Source organism: Heptranchias perlo, chromosome 6, assembly GCF_035084215.1.
Source record: "Heptranchias perlo isolate sHepPer1 chromosome 6, sHepPer1.hap1, whole genome shotgun sequence".
Taxonomy (NCBI): Eukaryota; Metazoa; Chordata; class Chondrichthyes; order Hexanchiformes; family Hexanchidae; genus Heptranchias; species Heptranchias perlo.
In genome coordinates this window covers 34282369-34302698 of record NC_090330.1, presented here as the reverse complement: position 1 = coordinate 34302698, position 20330 = coordinate 34282369, and the positions used below count along the sequence as shown (strand labels likewise).

The 20330-nt window shown below is 41.8% G+C and overlaps 1 protein-coding gene across 1 annotated transcript in view; it reads right to left on the bottom strand.

Annotated features, from left to right (window-relative positions):
* Positions 1 to 13886, bottom strand: part of xpo4 (exportin 4) — a 143035-nt gene extending 129149 nt beyond the window's left edge. The window contains exon 1 of the mRNA XM_067986078.1: positions 13819 to 13886. The gene's annotated coding sequence lies outside the window, so the exon portion shown is untranslated. The remainder of the gene's footprint in view (positions 1 to 13818) is intronic.
* Between the last annotated feature and the right edge of the window lie 6444 nt (positions 13887 to 20330).

Sequence of the window (20330 nt, the reverse complement as noted above, 5' to 3'; positions counted from 1 at the left end):
TCCTCCATGGTTCAAATCTGCCAGCTAACTGAAAAACGTCAATAGATAACTATCATATCGTATGTTGGGAATTCTGTCAGACTGGTTAGAGGTGTACTATCGGGATTTGAGCCAAGAACAAAGATTCAGACAAAAATCACACCGTCAACATTAGCAACCCAATTTACAACTTTGGAGCTATCGTATCATTACACTTACTGTTGCTAGATTTAAGTAGTGTTGGAATTTCCACTAACAAAATCACATGAACCAACAGAATTCTGCCCATTAATATCTGGGGCATAGAACTCCCTTTTTACTTAAATGCATCCCATTTCAATTGGGTGTGCAAGAACAGAAAAAATTGATTTTAAAGAGATGTTTTGTCAAATTGGCAACCCTCACAAGTTAATTGAGAGAGATGGCTTCTTGTAGTTTTCAAACTACACCTACTCCAAAAGGAGGCTTACTAAGCAAGTACAATATTTCCAGACACAAAATAAATGGTACTGTACTTTATTGAATTGTTTCATAATCAAACACTATGAATGGAGATAGTTGTATTCATAGTAGTGTTTAGCTATCATCGCTTGCTAATGTGTTCTATGCTTCATGATGACAGTTACACTTTATATTTTATTAACAATGCTATCAAGGATATAATTCAGGGCTCATCCAAGGAAGAACAAAAAGGTCTGCAGGGCAAGTGGTGCTCTCTACGTACCTCATTCTAACACTACATAATTGCCTAGAATTTGTTCTATAATTCCAGGATGTCAGTGTACACACAAGCCTTGAAATTGCTGTTGGTGATATTAGGGTGAAAGCCCTTAAAATGTTAGCTTGGCATTCCTCTATCCACTATTAACACAGGAATGATCTTGTTTGATTTAAATAGGTTAATGCCTCCTCTAAAATAGTACACAAAATGATTATCTGAATGCGTTAAGCTTTCATCTGCTAATATGGGCAATAATTGTAATTAACAAAAATTTTTTGAGAATGGGTGCAGTTCAAATATTTTTACTACCTCCAAAATACCTGCAATAATGGAAAAAAATGGCTGCAATTCACAAGTTTAATCTGCTTTTAGAAAACTTGGCTTTGCAAGCATGAATACGGTTAGAATTTATACTGATGAAAGGATCAACAAACCCTTGTTTTCTCCCTCTCCTTATATGTAATCATGCAAGCAGACCCTCAACCAGGGGCCCAGTCTTCAAGACAGTATAGTCAGAGACACCATTAAGACCCTATTACATTAATCTCTATATCACACAGTGCCAAAGGAAATAAGTCTACCAGTGGGCTGGAACATGTAGCTAAATCTGTCACTTCACCTGTATTTAAAGACTACCGCCTGATTAAAATCCGACTCCAGCAGAGAATTAAGAAAAAAAATCTAAAATTTGTTAGAAATGGGACTGCATTTTTTTTTTTAAAAAGCAGCAATATTAGTTTTACGGCATTTTATTGCTTTCCCCCTCCTCACCGCGTCACTCCTTGCCACATACCATCACAGCCAAGATGGCAATCGGCCTGGTTCCAGGTCTTTGCCAATGCTGTTCTGTAACAGCCACTGGGATGTGTGAAAGAGTGGAGACCTTTGATAAAGCATATAGATTTGGGTAGTGAACACAATCTTTTTGAAGTATGGACAGGGGATCCCAGGAGTGTGTCAATATTTACAGGAACTCCCCACACAAACTTGCATACTCAGTTTACCCAATTGAGCAAGTGGTTCTTTCATTACACTTACATAAACCACTGTTTTTTTTGAACAGTGTTGATTTTTGCTTAAATTTACCAAAACCAAAGGCAAACTTTCTAAATGCTCAGTTACTCCAAACAAAATAGCTCATTCACAGTAGCTTAGCTTCTGAGATATGCAACTAAAATGTAGCATCTCATGAGTTGAATTTAGAGATTCTACTCATCAACAGCTGAAAGTTTTGAATTCAAAACTGTGCACTACAGGGATTTCAGAACTAATAACATCCTCAATATAGTATTGAGGCAGCGAACAGAGTCCTCTACATTCTTAAACAATGTCCTCAATATGGATAGGAACAATTCACAACACAAAACAATGATCAATCCAATATTCTCTCTAGACTGATCTGAAGCAATTTTTGAGGAATCTTTGTAGGAATTAGTGAATCTCGAAACAATTGGGACTAATCTACCATCCCTCAGTTACTTATTCAAACAGGTGAGCAGTAGGCAAAGTTTGGATTCTCAGATACCTTTATTTACCACAGATGCTCAGTAATGCACATTTCTCATCAAGGCACAGAGTGATAGGGAAATTAACATGCTTATATTTTTCAATTCCAGCATCTCTATGTACAGTTTAGTATTGATCTGAAACAATATACAGCACCCCGTATTACCCCTTTGATGTCTTGTAACTTACCCTAACCTCAAAAAGCAATCACACAAGGTGATATTTCTATTCACAAACATTGCTGCAGCAGTGATTATATTTTTCAGCTATTGACTGATATCTATTAAGTAAAGACTTCCCAAAACAAGTTCATTTCAAAGCTTTAATAGCAGCAGGTTGGGTATCAAAGGCTACTTGTAACATCTGAAATGTGTGGATATCAGCCAAAAACAGGATTGGGCTCTGTTGTGATGCCGTCCAAACTCAGTCTATTGACCCTCACTGTCCAAGATCTCACAAGAAATTCACTTTTGTTTTTTATTACGTCTGAGGATAGGGCACTGCTAGCAAGGCCAGCATTTATTGCCCATCGCTAGTTGTCCTTGAGAAGATGGTGGTGAACCTTCCTCATGCACCACTGAATCCATGTGGTGAAGGTAATCCCAGAGTCATGTTTTTAGGGAGTTCCAGGATTTTGACCGAGCAACAATGAAGGAACGGCAATATACGTCCAAGTCAGGATGATGTGCGATTTGGAGAGGAACTTGGAGGTGATGGTGTTCCCACGCACCTGCTGCCCTTATCCTTCTGGGTACCGGAGGTCGCGGGTTTAGAAGGTGCTGTAGAAGAAGCCTTCATATGACTTTCTTCCCTGTCTGGAGCTATGTGACTATTAAGTCAGGAATTCATTGAAGTAGTGAAACTAGAGCTTCATTCTACTATTCCATGACACCATCCATTGGTGGCAAGATAATACTCTCCACTTCTCTCCTGACCTAGGATATTCTATGTAGCTTGGTACCACACCTCACAATTCACTAAGCCATTAAGAGACCTCCAAGACAAAAAACTTTAATACCCATCAAGAAATATATCAGGACTTGCTGAAGACGACTAGTAAATACATTTGCAGGGCATTGGTTACCACATGAATTATCAGGCACTGTTGAGGTTCTGCAGGAATAGAGGCAAGCAAATGTGGTATATTTTATTTGAAAAGGACAATGAATTTTACCTGGACAACTACAGGAATAAAATAATGGAAGCTATTCGAAGGGATAAACTGGTACACCTGCTCTGGAGAAATGTTAATATAAATAAGCTCCTCCAATGGCAGATCAAGTCACTACCCAGTATAGTACTGGTGACGAGAAGGTTCCAGGTTTAATTCATGATCTGTACTGAGTTGATTGATTTCGACCAGGGCAAAAGTAGAGGCACTACAATTGGCCTCAATGTATCTGGGCTAGGGTGCGGGGGGGGGAAGAGAAGGGTGGAAAATCACCCTGGGTTCCTGCTCTAGATCGATATCCAGTGACTCCTGCATGTGTGGATATCAGCCAGAAACAGGATTGGGCTCTGCTATGAAACTGTCCAAATTCAGTCTACAAACACTCACTATCCAAGAGCACACAAAAAATACACACGCGTGAGGTGCAATGTCAGGTTTGAGGAACATATTTTGAAAGAAGTTCTGCAAGTGTTGTTGTTTCTAATTTACATAAATGACCTGGATACCGAAAGTAAACTTGTCAAATTTGCTCAACACTAAAATAGGGAAAGCGGTAGATACTGGAGGTACAGGTAAAGATTTGCAGATGGATTTAGATCACTTGTGCAATTGGGCACACAAATCACCGATAAATGTAAATGATCGGTATCGGCATTAGTACACAAGACGAGAAATGGAATTGCAACAGGGAGTCTTCAACCCCTGCTGGGAAAAATGCTTGCGTGCTGTACAGTGATCAAAAGCAGGAACCCTGACCAAACTTCCCTTCACTCCTTATGCTAGGATGTAAAGCCAGAATAGAATAGAACAGAAATTTAGAAAATAGAGCAGCTCAAGTTCTACAGTTGAGAAAAGTGTTAAGGGGGGAATCTCATCAAAGTATATAAAATAAATGATACAAGGTAAACCCATAATGCTACTTCGAAACTATCTAGGAAAGGGGGACGACAGGACATACATTTAAATTTACTTTCCCTTAATTTAAATGTAAGAGGAATTCTTTCTGATATCTAAATGGGATAAATGTTTGGAATAATCTTCCAGGTAAGACAGTAGAGATAAAAACAAAGACTTCCAAATGCATTTGGATGTAGCGATGAACAAAATGAAAAAAATTTAGGGTACTAGAGAAATGAGTTTCAGTGGACTGAATGGCTATTTCTCTTCAACCTTACATATTCCCCTTTTGATTTTTCTCTTTAATTATCTTCATAGGCAGCATTGTGTGTAGACAATTGAAAACTTTATCTGGTCCTCTTCAATGGTGGAATACACCAGTTATTTCACAATTCACCCTCAATGTCAGCACAATTACACAGTGATTAGCTCAGATAGGGGAAGAAAGAGATCAAACAAGGTTTCTGTTGCTGACCACTATCCAGCTCTCCTGATGGAAAGCATTTTTTTTTGGGCAGCCAGGTATCTGGCACTCGTGGGAACCCATCTCCATGTCTAAGAGTCTCCAATTCAAGCAAATGAGAAATCTACACCCGCCTGTTTCCATCTGTCCAATATGGAGTGTGCACATACTGTCTGAAGTGACATATCTCACTCATCCAAGTCCAGAGAGTTAACACCAACAACTTTACCTTAAAGATACTATATAAATGAAAGAAGATCCAAGGGATTTCACAGACAGACATAAGAAATAGGAGCAGGAGTAGGCCATACGGCCCCTCGAGCCTGCTCCACCATTCAATCAGATCATGGTTGATCTTCAACCTCAACTCCATTATCCCGCCCTATCCCCATATCCCTTGATTTCCCTAGAGTCCAGAAATTTATCTACCTCAGCCTTGAATATACTCAATGACCCAGCATCCGCAGCACTCTGGGGTGGAGGATTCACATAAGGAAAAAGGACACTGAACCAGAAAGGGAGAGGCCAAAAAGAAACTTTCTTGAGAAATTTTTAAAAGAGGACAGTGAGGAGGCTTAGTGAAGAAATTCCAGAGAGTAGAACCCAGGCAGCTGAAGGCTCTGTCACCAGTGGTAAAGCAAAGGGAGAGTGGGATGCATAACAGGTCAAAGTCAGAGAAACAGAGTGTTCGTGAAGGCGGTGGGGGGCCGGGGGGAGAAAAGAGAGAAGCAGCAAGAAAGTATAGGCCTGGAGAAGATTACAGATATTCAATGAATCCAGGTTATGGAGAGATTTAAAAATGAGCATTTTAAATTTAATGCACTGGAGGACTGGGAGCCAATGTAGGTCAACGAGGACAGGGGTGAAGTCCCAAACAGGGGTTAGTGCAGGAAAGGATGCATGCAGTAGTTTTGGACAAATTGAAGTTTATGGAGAGTCGAAGTTAGGAGACAATGAAGGCACGCATAAGGGTTTCAGCAAATGGACAGAAGTGGTGGCAGTGGCAGTGGCAGGGGCAGGGAATGTTGCTGATGTGAAAATAAGTTGTATTTGTGGTGGAGAACATAAGAACATAAGAAATAGGAGCAGGAGTAGGCCAATCGGCCCCTCGAGCCTGCTCCGCCATTCAATAAGATCATGGCTGATCTGATCCTAACCTCAAATCTAAAGAACACAAGTAGGAGCAGGACCCGGCCACTCAGCCCCTGGGCCCGCTCCACCATCCACAGGGCCTTGACCGATCCGAACTCAGCTTCATGTCCAATTTCCTGCCCGCTCCCCGTAACCCCTAATTCCCTTTCCTTCGAGGAAACTGTCTATTTCTGTTTTAAATTTATTTAATGATGTAGCTTCCACAGCTTCCTGGGGCACCAAATTCCACAGACCTACCACCCTCTGAGTGAAGGAGTTTCTCCTCATCTCAGTTTTGAAAGAGCAGCCCCTTATTCTAAGATTATGCCCCCTCGTTCTAGTTTCACCCATCCTTGGGAACATCCTTACCGCATCCACCCGATCAAGCCCCTTCACAATTTTATATGTTTCAATAAGATCGCCTCTCATTCTTCTGAACTCCAATGAGTAGAGTCCCAATCTACTCAACCTCTCCTCATATGTCCAACCCCTCGTCCCCGGGATTAACCGAGTGAACCTTCTTTGTACTGCCTCGAGAGCAAGTATGTCTTTTCTTAAGTATGGACACCAAAACTGTATGCAGTATTCCAGGTGCGGTCTCACCAATACCTTATATAACTGCAGCAATACCTCCCTGTTTTTATATTCTATCCCCCGAGCAATAAAAGCCAACATTCCGTTGGCCTTCTTGATCACCTGCTGCACCTGCATACTAACTTAGATTTTCTTGCACTAGGACCCCCAGATCCCTTTGTACTGCAGTACTTTCCAGTTTCTCGCCATTGAGATAATAACTTGCTCTCTGATTTTTCCTGCCAAAGTGCATAACCTCACATTTTCCAATATTGTATTGCATCTGCCAAATCTCTGCCCACTCACCCAGCCTGTCTATATCCCCTTGTAGGTTTTTTATGTCCTCCTCACTCTCCACTTTCCCTCCCATCTTTGTATCATCTGCAAACTTTGATATGTTACACTCGGTCCCCTCCTCCAAATCGTTAATATAGATTGTAAAGAGTTGGGGACCCAGCACCGACCCCTGCGGAACACCACTGGCTACTGGTTGCCAGTCCGAGAATGAACCATTTATCCCAACTCTCTGCTTCCTGTTAGATAACCAATCCTCCACCCATGCCAGAATATTACCCCCAATCCAGTGATTCTTTATCTAGAGCAATAATCTTTTATGTGGCACCTTGTCGAATGCCTTCTGGAAGTCTAAATACACTACGTCTACTGGTTTCCCTTTATCCACCCTGTACGTTATGTCCTCAAAGAACTCAAGCAAATTTGTCAGACATGACTTCCCCTTCGTAAAGCCATGCTGACTTTGTCCTGTTAAATTATGTTTATCCAAATGTTCTGCTACTGTCTCCTTAATAATAGACTCCAAAATTTTACCCACCACAGATGTTAGGCTAACTGGTCTATAATTTCCAGCCTTCTGCCTACTACCCATTTTAAATAAGGGTATTACATTAGCAGTTTTCCAATCTGCCGGGACATTTGCTGAGTCCAGAGAATTTTGGAAAATTACCACCAAAGCATCCACAATCCCTACTGCCACTTCCCTCAAGACCCTAGGATGTAAGCCATCAGGTCCAGGGGATTTATCCGCCTTGAGTCCCATTATTTTACTGAGTACCAATTCCTTAGTGATTGTAACCGTATTTAGCTTCCCCCCCACCGACCCCCGAGAATATATGGTTTGAAACTAAGCTCTGGGTCATAGAATCATAGAAAATTTACAGCACAGAAGGAGGTCATTCGGCCCATCGTGTCTGCTCCGGCCAAAAATGAGCCACCCAGCCTAATCCTACTTTCCAGCACTTGGTCCGTAGCCTTGTAGGTCACAGCACTCCAGGTACTTTTTCAATGAATTGAGGGTTTCTGCCTCTACTACCCTTTCAGGCAGTGAGTTCCAGACCCCTACCACCCTCTGGGTGAAAATAATTTTCCTCAGCTCCCCTCTAATCCTTCTACCAATCACTTTAAATCTACACCCCCCTGGTTATTGACCTCTCTGCTAAGGGAAATAGGTCCTTCCTATCCCCTCTATCTAGGCCCCTAATAATTTTGTTCACCTCAGTTAAATCACCCCTCCACCTCCTCTGTTCCAAAGAGAGCAGCCCCAGCCTTACCAATCTTTCCTCGTAGCTAAAATTCTCCAGACCTGGCAGCATCCTCGTAAATCCCCTCTGTACCATCTCTAGTGCAATTACATCCTTCCTGTAATGTGGTGACCAGAACTGTACACAGTACTCAAGCTGTGGCCTAACTAGTGTTTTATACAGTTCCAGCATAACCTCCCTGCTCTTATATTCTATGCCTCAGCTAATAAAGGAAAGATTTCCATATGCCTTCTTAACCACCTTATCTACCTGTCCTGCTACCTTCAGGAATCTGTGGACATGCACTCCAAGATCTCACTTCCTCTACACCTTTCAGTATCCTCCCATTTATTGTGTACACCCTTGCCTTGTTTGCCCTCTCCAAATGCATTACCTCACACTTCTCTGGATTGAATTCGATTTGCCACTTTTCTGCCCCCACCGACCCCCGAGAATATATGGTATCTTCCTGCAGTCTACAGCTTTCCTGCTCACTATCAACCACACAGCCAACTTTTGTATTGTCTGCAAACTTCTTAATCATGTACCCTACATTTAAGTCCAAATCATTAACATATATCACAAAAAGGAAGGGACCTAGTACTGAGCCCTGCTGAACCCCATTAGAAATAGATTTCCAGTCACAAAAATACCTGTCGACCATTACCCTTTGCTTCCTGCACTGAGCCAATTTTGGATCCAACTTGCCACTCTCCCTTGGATCCCATAGGCTTGTACTTTTTTGACCAGTCTACCATGTGGGTGGTATAGAATACCAATGTTCTGAACAGGCTGGTTGAACCAGAGACAATAACTAGAAGGCGATTGGTGGAAAGAGAATGGAGTTTGCAGTAGGGGCCACAGACAATGACTTTAGTCTACCTGATGTTGTGCTGGAGGAAATTATCCATCTAAGAGTGGATGCTGGGCAAGCAGTCTAACAGCACAGGGCCAGTCGAGAAGGTCAAGAGAGGTGGTGGAGGTGTCATCAGTATACGTGTGGAAACTGACCCCGTGCCTGCAGATGACATTACTGAGGGGCAGCATGTAGATGAGGAGGAGGAGGAGGAACAGGCCATACATAGATTCCTGAGGGACTGGAGGGTACGATGAGGGGGAAGAGAGAAGCCATTGACTATGATGGAGGCACAATGGCAAGGATATCATGGTCAAACCAAGTTCAATGCTGAGGACGGATAAAGCTTAGGAGCAGGTTGTCAGAGGGATTAGTGTACACAGGATTATTGTTGGAGTTTAACCAGATAAAATGGAGTACCTTACCAAAGCTGCTTCCCACCCTATCTGTTGCAACATTGGCTTTCAGGGTTATCTGGAGTCAAGTGGGCAGAATCATAGTCTTCACTATCAGCAGTTCCCTAGGAATACCGCAGACCTGCCTGGTTCAGGTATCGGATTACTGAGTCTGTCACAGAAAGTTGACTTAGTTCTGAGCTTCCCTCACTATCTAGGAGCCATCTTGACCTCAGAATAGACGCTCCTCCTCCCCCAGGAGAATAGTTATTATTTAGTAAGTAACTGGCAAATGCAGGTTTAAGACCTCACTAGCAGTAAACAGATATCACGGGTTGCATGGTAATCAGCATAACACAACATGACATGCACGAGTGCATTGTCACCATCCTCTTGACCACAGCATAGACAGACCATATCTACTAAATGGTAGTTCCACCAGTTGGATATGCAGAGCTTCAGCAGCTGCTTGGCTCTCTGCAACCCAATCATAATGATCCACACTGATCCCAAGATATATTAGCATGCGTTTTTATACAGGCTCCAGATAATGCCTTCTAGGGGTTGCTTAATTTCCTCATCAGCTACAAAATGAGCATATGCTTTCAGCATGTTGGAAGAACCCACACAGGGCAGAATGCCTCAAGCCAGCCTCCTTGATATTATTGACATCCAAGTCCAATCCCTTGTACCAGATGACTGCTTAATCCAGCACCTCATGTGAGCAGCTTTAGCAAAGAGGCATGCCTGCCACAAGACTGACACCCCTTCCAGGGTACTCAGTGACAGGCTAATTTTGTAGGCTGGAGCCTGCTCTTGTAGCTGCTTTCCCTTTTTGCCATAAATCTACCTCACAGCTTGGGCCTGACCCTCACACGGACTTCCATCTGTTGCAAGCCTAGGAGTTCTGAACCACAACAGGAGAACTGTTTGGACATCTTATAGGCCAAAAGCTTAAGCTGTATTTTGACTTTGTTGTTACCAAAGAAAGTTGAGAAAGAAGAAAAAGAAAGGAAACTTGCATTTATAGTGTCTTTCATGACGTCATTACGTTCCAAAGCGCTTAACTACCAAAGACCAAAGCGTCCTTCAGCCCTTCTCGGCATGCTCCCAGAGGACTGTGACTAGGCCAAAGTTGGTATCCATCAGGCATCGACATGGAACAACTGGGACAGATACACATCGTATTTGACAATCAACATGCTGGAGGCCTCGAGCCATGCAAGACCATAACACTACATTTGAAAGAATCCACCACATCCTACTGGATAACCTATTCTTCAAAATGGTGAGTGAAGCACACTAAATTCCTAACAGTCTTCCAACAACACAATACTATCTACATAAAAGGGTGCTGCAATATTTTCAGAACTGTCTGGAACAGACACCCCCGAGGCAGTACTGTATGATGTCATCCACGACATAACTGCTACTCAGACCGGCAAAAGGTGGGAAGTGGTGTTCCACAGGGATCGGTGCTGGAATCACTGTTGTTCACCATTTACACTGATGATTCGGAATCGGAAGTACAATTTCAAAATCTGCAAATACCAAATTGGGGGGGGGGGGGGGGGGGGTGTACTTAATACAAAGAAAGAATGTGTCAAAATGCAAGACGACATTAATAAACTTGGAGAATGGGCCTGTAATTGGCAAATGAATTTCAACATAGATAGGTTCGAGGTGGTGCATTTTGGTGAGAAGAATAAGGAGGCCACATATTGCTTGGATAATAACAGTCCAAATGGGATAGAGAAGCAAAGGGATCTCGGGGTACAGATACACAAATCACTAAAAGTAGCAACGCAGGTTGATAAGGCCATTAAAAACGGCAAACCAAGCAATGGGGTTCATTTCTAGAGGGATAGAATTGAAAAGCAGAAAAGTCATGTTAAACTTGTATAGAACCTTGGTTAGACCACACAGAGTACTGTGCATAATTCTGGTCTCCATATTATAAAAAGGATATAGAGGCATTGGAGAAAGTGCAAAAAAGATTCACAAGGATGATACCAGAACAGAGGATATACTTATTAGGAAAGGTTGAACAGGCTGGGGCTCTTTTCTCTAGAAAGTAGAAGGCTGAGGTGTGACCTGATAGAGGTCTTTAAGATAATGAAAGGGTTTGATAGGGTAGATGTAGAGAAAACATTTCCACTTGTGGGGGAGTCCAAACCTAGGGATCATAAATATAAGATAGTCACTAATAAATCCAATAGGGAATTCAGGAGAAACTTCTTTACCCAAAGAGTGGTAAGAATGTGGAATGCACTGCCATAAGGAGTAGTTGAGGCAAATAGCACAGATACATTCAAGGGGAATCTAGATAAGCGCAGGAGAGAGAAGGAAATAGAAGGGTATGCTGAAAGGATTACATGAAGTAGGGCGGGAGGAAGCTCATGTGCAGCATCAATGGCGGCATCGACTAGTTGGGCCGAATGGCCTGTTTCTGTGCTGTAGATGAGATGTAATTGGTTAAGACATCGAATAGGATGATCAAAAGTGCATAATCTTGCCTCACTCTTCTTTTGAGAGATAGGTTCAATAAGTCTCATCTACCATTAGACATATCTTGGAGCTGGAGTACACGTCCCGGATTTGGCCTTGTACTTCCATTTCTTCCAGCTTCTTCACGAGAACCATCTGAGGCACTAGGTCGAAAGTTCTCTTTTGACACACACTCACAACAGACTTTAGCCAATGAAAAAACTATTTAGGATCATGGTTGCATAATTGGGTGCACTTGTGGATAAATGCAACCTAATGATCTTACTTCATCTCTCCAAACAATGACGCCTGGCATAACAACAGACAGCATTATAATCTACCTTTGCAGCAGCTCTATTGCTCCAAAAGTGCACCCTGCTTTCGCCAAACAGTTCTCTTTCCTTTTACAGTTACCTTAATAAGGTGCTGCTTCGTAACGGGCTTTAGCTTCAGTTTGTTTGCAACTTTAGTGGCTGAGGCAAGGAAATCACTGGCCACATCATCTACGGTTAAATCTGCCCTACTAGTGGTCACACAAACTCAGTCCCAAGTTTTGAAATCATTGAAAGTCAGGTGAGAACAGGATTATGGCTATCAACACTCAACTCATGTGAATAACAGACATTTGAAAGGAAGAACTTGCATTTATATAGTACCTATCAAGGCCTTGTGTTGTCCCAAAGCACTTTACAGGCAATGAAGCACACAAATATATCGATATTGTAACTGTAGAGAATCACAGCAGCCAAGGTCCAATAGCAATGAAATAGATGACCAGATAATCTGTTTTGGTTGAAGGATTAAATATTGGCCAGGACACCAATAGAACTCTCCTGCTCTTCTTCGAATAGTGCGAAGGGCTCTTTTACGTCCAACTGAAAGGGCAGACGGGATGTCGGTTTAACATCTCATCCAAAAGACAATGGGAAAGGACCTGAAGGGTGACCAGCACCCACAGAACTATATCCCATCAAGGAGTCAATCCCTTTCAGAGGGCAAGGGAGGAGAGAATTGAAGGAAAAAACACTATACACGTACATATGTGCTAACAGAAGTTTACACAATATGCAACTAAATCTAAATTATAGCAAAATAAATATAGGGAAGCATTTCAAAGTGTTATATTAGTTATAATCTAAAGTGTTTAAAGTCTAACAATGACATTTCTGCATGCATTTTAAAACAAGTCAAGTCAAAATACTTTTTTTTTGGGGGGGGGGGGGGGGGGGGAGGAAATACTATACAGTAATACCTTACATATAAAGGCCACACAGGGCATGCCATTTTAGTTCGATGAGCATGTGCTCCTTAGTTTCTTTTTCACCCTTCGCCAATATAAACATTAATGCAATCAGATATTAGTCATGGTTAAGAATTCTGGTTCATATTTAACCGTTTTCAAAGAAAAGATTATAATCCAGTGACGTTATACAGCGAAGAATAAAGCTCCCATTTCACAACTTTCCAGCCAGTGGATATATTAACTTAGACTGAACGTTAAAGATGAGGCAATAAATCTTTACCATCCCTAACCACCTATCTGTGGTGTACCTGAGCGGGTCTCACCAAGAACCACCGAGGCTTTAACCTGAAACAAAACGCCATTTTAAAGCTCAAGTACAGTATTTTATTAAAAGTTTCAATTTAAACATCACAATTCCAATATGTACAACCGATGGTAAATTCCTTTTTCTTCCCATGGGTTTGACTGAATCGCAACTCAAGCCCAAAAATGAATCTTTAAAATAAAAATATTTTTAAAAAGGTACCAAGAAAACAACCGATGATGAGCAAACAATCTGACATGAATCTCAATAGTTCCCTAATTAAAATAATTCTAAGATGTACAATTAATAATGTGATGGTAGCACCATGCGTGATTGAAACAGATAAATAAAAGTAGAGCAGAGCTGAGCTGAGCTGCCGACGCTCCCGGGAGCAGAGTTTAATGAAACCCCGGGGTCTGAGGACTGCGCCACGCACGGCGTTTCACTCCTCGTCATGTCAGCTCCTTGTAACCCGCGAGAAACAAAAACAAAGCCGGGACCGGCAGGCAGACCCCGTGGACGGGGAGGGAAGAGAGGGGTGAACAGGCCCTTACCATTAAAACTTTGGCTGCGCTTTCCAGCTGTGCTATCACTTCTGGTGCATTATGAGCCGCCATCATGGTCTCTCTTCAGTGACGCGCCATGCGGGGAATTGTGGGATAAAGCGGCAGCGGCGGCGGGTCCAATGGACCGGTTGCACCAGGGTCAGGGTAGCCCCAGGCACACTACAAGGGATGGAGATGATCCCATGCATTAACAGCTGAATATTCAGGAGGAGCTAAAACAACACATGCATTTATTCGCGAAATTTGAGCAGTGTCAGTACATTTTTTTTCGGATTGTTGTGGAGACAAGTTTTCTGGGTCGGCTCAGTTCTCATTTGGAATACCAGCATGTGGCTCATCTGATGCCTGTGTGAGTTTACCCAGTGAGTAGCAGAGCAACCACAGTCCAGGATGGTCCTGCGATTCAGTCCCTAGTTAGTGCTGAGTTAGATTAACTCAGTTGCAGGGGCATCATAGTTAGCCTCAGCAGCCCTGTTCTATGCTTTCCTAAGTTGTTAATAGTCTTCATAAACTACCACTGGAGAACCAGGAACTCTGCTGCAAAACAATATTTTTCCTGCCAGTTTTAAATTGGAAAGTATTCAAATTCATTTCCCTACGTTTTTATTTTCTTCTCCCTCTCCTTTGGATACCCCCATACCATGAATCATTCCTCCAAGCCGAGAGGACAGGTAGGAAACCTTGCCCTAGCCCTCTGCCAACAATCTTGTTTATATACTGAGCTGCTAAGAAGTTTCTGTGAACCATACATTGACTTTTCCACTATTAATTGCTTCCCTGTACTTTTCCAACAACCAGTCTTGAATGAGTCTTAACTTCCTTCAGCTCAACATTGGGAAGACCAAAGTCATTGTCTTTGGCATCCACCATAAACTCTGCTCCCTTTCCACTGATTCCACCCCAGCCATTTTCTCAGGCTGAGCAGGACTGTTCACAACCTTGGCATCCTGTTCAATCCTTTGCTGAACTTTACACCCCATATTTTCTCCATCACAAACACAACTTACCTATACCTCTGCATTTTCCACTTCTATTCCTACCTTAGCCCCTCTGCTGCTGAAACCTTTATGCATGCCTTTGTCACCTGCAGACTCAACTACACCAATGTTCTCTGCATAAAATCTCTCCATAAACTCCCTCCATAAAATCCAATTTGTCCATAACTGCTGCATGTATCCCATCCTGCTTTTACGTCCTGCTTGCCCATTACTCACTGGCCTACATTGGTTTCCCATCCCCCAGCACCTCAGGTTGCAAATTCTTATTCTCAATTTTAAATCTGTTCATAGTCTCACTCCACCCTATCTTCATAACCTCCTCCAGCATTATATTCGGCCTCTTGTGTATATTCCCCTACCTTTACCCTGCCATCTGTGGCAGAGTCTTCAGCCACCTGTGTCTTATTCTTTGTAATTCTCTCCCAAACCTCTCTGCTTTTCCACCTCCTTCCTTTAAAACCCTGTCTCTTTAACCAACCTTTTGTTCACTCATAATCTTTCCTAGCTTGGCAGCAATTATCCATGCTCTCATCAATGAAGTGCTTTGAGGCATTTTTTATGTTAAAGATGTTATATAAATGGACAATATTATGGTTGATGTTTAAAGGCAATTGAGCCATAATACATTGGTGAAGACAACGGTCAAGAATATTAATGATCCCTGAACATTGTAATTCTTATAATGAAATTGCTTCAGAACAGATCCAAAGGTACTTGGTGATTTGACTCAGGTCTAAACTTCAGAGGAGGTAAATTGGGAAAGAAGAAAGTCACTAAACAAGTTGAGTTTCCATTTAGGCTCTGCTCTGGAGATCTAGAAGAAATAAAGATTTAAAAAAAGATACAACATCTTATCATGTCTCAAAAACATCCCAAAGCATTTCACATACTTCTGAAATGCAATGACTGCTGTTATGTAGACAAACAGAGCAGCCATTTTGAACACAATAAGATCCCACAAACAACAATGTTAATAGTTAATCTTTTTTTTGGTAGTACTGGTTAAGGGACTAATGTTGGCCAGGAGACCCTCCCTGCTCTTCTTCAAATAGTGCCATGAATTCTTTAACATCCAACTGAACAGGCAACATCTAATTTATGGGACAGCATCTTGGACAATATAGGTTTCAATACTATGCTGGGTTATGCACTCAAGTCATGTAGTGGAGTTTAACCCCAAACCTATTGAAGTAAGCATACCTAGTTTGGCTGTACAGTACTTATAAGGCAAAATTGTGTGCAAAGATCCTCTGCATATACAGACAAAAGGTGTCAGAAAAAAGTCCTCTGTATGTACAGACAAAAGGTGGATGCAGAGGCATATACATACCTATAAAGCTTTCAGAGATAATAGATGCATCTGAAAGTTCTCAGTGCATGTCAGTACCACATCAAATTATATTGGAGCTAACATACAGCCATTATGTAAATGACCATCACTGAAACCAATCAGTGAGGGAATAGTTGCATTAAAGACTTACTGACACTTAAGAAACATTGATATTAAAGATTTTTATGAGGCACACCAAACAATGGAAGATGTAGCTAGAAAATAGTGCAGTAATTTGAGTCAAGTTCACTGAGCAATTCATTTATTATGGAACAACCATATAAATATCCAACTGCTAGAACCTTTCCATTTCCCTCCCTCTAAAGAAACACATACAATATAAAATAGACGAACTAAATATCAGAAGATTGGAATAGGCTAGATGGACCAGTGGATCTTTTCCTGTCCATCATTTCGGTTTATTTATATGTAAGGTTCTTAAGATTATTTTGGCAATATTTGTGGTCAACACTAAAAGAAGAAGAAATTGCATTTATATAGCACCTTTCACAACCTCAGGACGTCCCATAAGCGCTTTACAGCTAATTCAGTATTTTTGAAGTGTAGTCACTGTTGTAATGTAGGGAATTGTAAACAATTTTACAACACCAAGTTATAGTCCAGCAATTTTATTTTAAATTCACAAGCTTTCGGAGGCTTCCTCCTTCCTCAGGTAAATGTTTACCTGAGGAAGGAGGAAGCCTCCGAAAGCTTGTGAATTTAAAATAAAATTGCTGGACTATAACTTGGTGTTGTAAAATTGTTTACAATTGTCAACCCCAGTCCATCACCGGCATCTCCACGTAATGTAGGGAAACATGGCACAGCAAGGTCCCACAAACAGCAATGAAATAAATGACCAGGCCATCTGTTCTTAAGTGTTGGTTGAGGGATAAATTTTGGCCAGGACAACTCCTCTGCTCTTGTTCAAATAGTGCTGTGGGTTCTTTTACATCCACTTGAGGGGGTAGACAAGGCCTCAATTTAATGTCTCATCCAAAAGACGGCACCTCCAGCGATGCAGTATTCCCACAGTATGGCACTGAAGCCAATGCTAAGATACATGAAGAAAAGAAAGAACTTGCTTTCATATAACACCATTCACGTCCCCAGAATGTTCCAAAGTGCTTCAAAGCCAATGAAGTACTTTCTTGACGAATGGTCACATAGGAACAGGAGCAGGTCACTCATAGTTGATCAACTCCACTATTATATAGGCAAACATCACAGCCAATTTGCACACTGTAAGGTCCCATAAACAGCAATAAGATAAATGACCAGTTAATTTGTTTTTGATAAAGGGATAAATGTTGGCTAGGATACCAGGACAAATCCCCTACTCTTCTTCAAATATAGTACAATGAAACCTTTTACATCCACCTGAGCAGGCAGAAGTGGCCTCGATTAACATCTGATCTAAAAGATAGTGCCTCCGACAGTACACCACTCTCTCAGTATTGCATTGAACTATCAGCCCAGATTATATGCTCAAATACTGGAGTAGTGCTTGAACTCACAACCTTCTGACTCACAACTGAGCCAAGGTAGAAATGTGCCTAACTTTGAATGTGTGTCCTGCTTGAGTATGGGCACACATGGTAATCAATGGAAGAACTATATGATTATCTCAGGATGTGACAAATAGGGAGTTTCAATCTCATTTCTAAGGATTAGTCTATATATTTTAATTTCTACGTATAAGAAATTGAGAGTCGCTTAAGTTTTGGTTACTGTCACAGTCAATATTCAGCTTGAAATAGAAAAGCCACTGCAGATGTAATCCATGGCCTTCATATTTAAATGAATAGACAAGACATTCTTCCCATGCAAATATATCATAGAATCATAGAAATTTACGCACAGAAGGAGGCCATTCGGCTCATCGTGTCTGTGCCGAAAAAGATCTATCATGCCTAATCCCACTTTCCAGCTCTTGGTGTGTCGCCTTGTAGGTTACGGCACTTCAAGTACATATCCAAGTACTTTTTAAATGCGATGAAGGTTTTTGCCTGTACCACACTTTCAGGCAGTGAGTTCCAGACCCCCACCAGACCCCACCACCCTCTGGGTGAAAAAATGCCTCCTCAACTCCCCTCTAGTCCTTCTACCAATTGCTTTAAATCTATGCCCCCTGGTTATTGACCTCTCTGCTAAGGGAAATCGGTCCTTCCTATCCACTCTATGTAGGCTCCTCCTAATTTAATATACCTCAATTAAATCTGCCCTCAGCCTCCTCTGTTCCAAAGAAAACAACACGAGTCTATCCAATCTTTCCTCATGACTAAAATTCTCCAGCCTTGACAACATCCTCGTAAATCTCCTCTTTACCCTCTCAAGTGCAATCACATCATTCCTGTAATATGATGACCAGAACTGTACACAGTACTCAAGCTGTGGCCTAAATAGTGGTTTTATACAGTTCTAGCATAACCTCTCTGCTAATATGGTCTATGCCTCGGCTAATAAAGGAATGTATCCTGTATGCCTTCTTAACCACCTTATCTACCTATCCTGCTACCTTCAGGGATCTGTAGACATGCACTCCAAGGTCCATTTGTTCCACTACACTTCTCAGTATCCTCCCATTTATTGTGTACTCCCTTGCCTTGTTTGCCCTCCCCAAATGCATCACCTCACACTTCTCCGGATCGGATTCCATTTGCCAATGTTCTGCCCACCTGACCAGTCCATTGATATCTTCCTGCAGTCTACAGCTTTCCTCCTCACTATCAACCACACAGCCAATTTTTGTATCATCTGCAAACTTCTTAATCGTGCCCCCTACATTTAAGTCTAAGTCATTGATATATACCACAAAAAGCAAGGGACCTGATACTGACCCCTGCGGAACCCCACTGGAAACAACCCATCAGTCACTAAAACACCCGTCGACCATTACCCTTTGCTTCCTGCCACTGAGCCAATTTTGGACCCAACTTGCCACTATCCCTTGGATCCCATGGACTTTTACTCTTCTGACCAGTCTGCCATGTGGGACCTTGTCAAAAGCCTTGCTAAAATCCATGTACACTGCATCGAACACGTTACCCTCATTAACCTTCCTTGTTACCTCCTCAAAAAATTCAAACAAGTTAGTCAGACACGACCTTCCCTTAACAAATCCATGCTGACTGTCCTTGATTAATCCATGTCTTTCTAAATGACGATTAACACTGTCCCTCAAAATTTTTTCCAATAATTTGCCCACCACCGAAGTTAGGCTGACTGGTCTGTAATTACTCGGTCTATCCCTTTCTCCCTTTTTAAACAATGGTACAACATTAGCAGTCGTCCAGTCCAACGGCACCATGCCTGTATCCAGAGAGGATTGGAAGATGACGGTCAGAGCCTCCGCTATTTCCTCCCTTCTCTTAACAGCCTGGGATACACTTCATCCGGGCCTGGTGATTTATCTACTTTCAGTGATGCTAAACCCCTTAATATTTCCTCTCTCACTAAGTTTATCCCACTCAATATTTCACACTCCTCCTCCTTAACTACAATCTCTGCATCGTCTCGTCTTTTGTGAGGACGGACGCAAAGTATTCATTAAGAACCGTCTTCTGCCTCCACACACAGGTTACCTTTTGGTCTCTAATAGGCCCCACTCTTTCCTTAGTTATCCTTTTGCTCTTTATGTATTTTTAAAACATCTTTGGGTTTTCCATGATTTTACTTGCCAATATTTTTTCATGCCCTCGCTTTGCTTTCCTAATTTCCTTTTTAATTTCACCCTTGTTTGCAAAACTCATTAAGAGTAGATGTTCTTCATTTGACAACCATTTGGCACAATGGTTTGCTTTGTTCTGCAGATGGTTCATTAAGAGGAAAGGAATATACAGTCAGGTATCAAATGGTCTTGATCAAACACCTTTTGGAGGCTACTCACGCTCTCTGTGTCTTTCAATGCATGTTTGTTTGGCAGCTTTACTTAATTTTGAGAGACATTTTTGATTTGTTCTCTGATATATCTCAGTAAACATGCTCGGAGATCACAATTTCTTCTGAGATCTTTGAGATAGTGGCCAGAAACCTTGTGGATCTAATTAAACCCTTTGTATAAGTTATGCTATGGGTGCAGATCCAAAATTAGTAGCAGAGATTTTCCGGTCATTTATCTCATTGCTATTAGTAGGATCTTGCTGTGCACAAATTGGTTGCCGTGTTTTTCT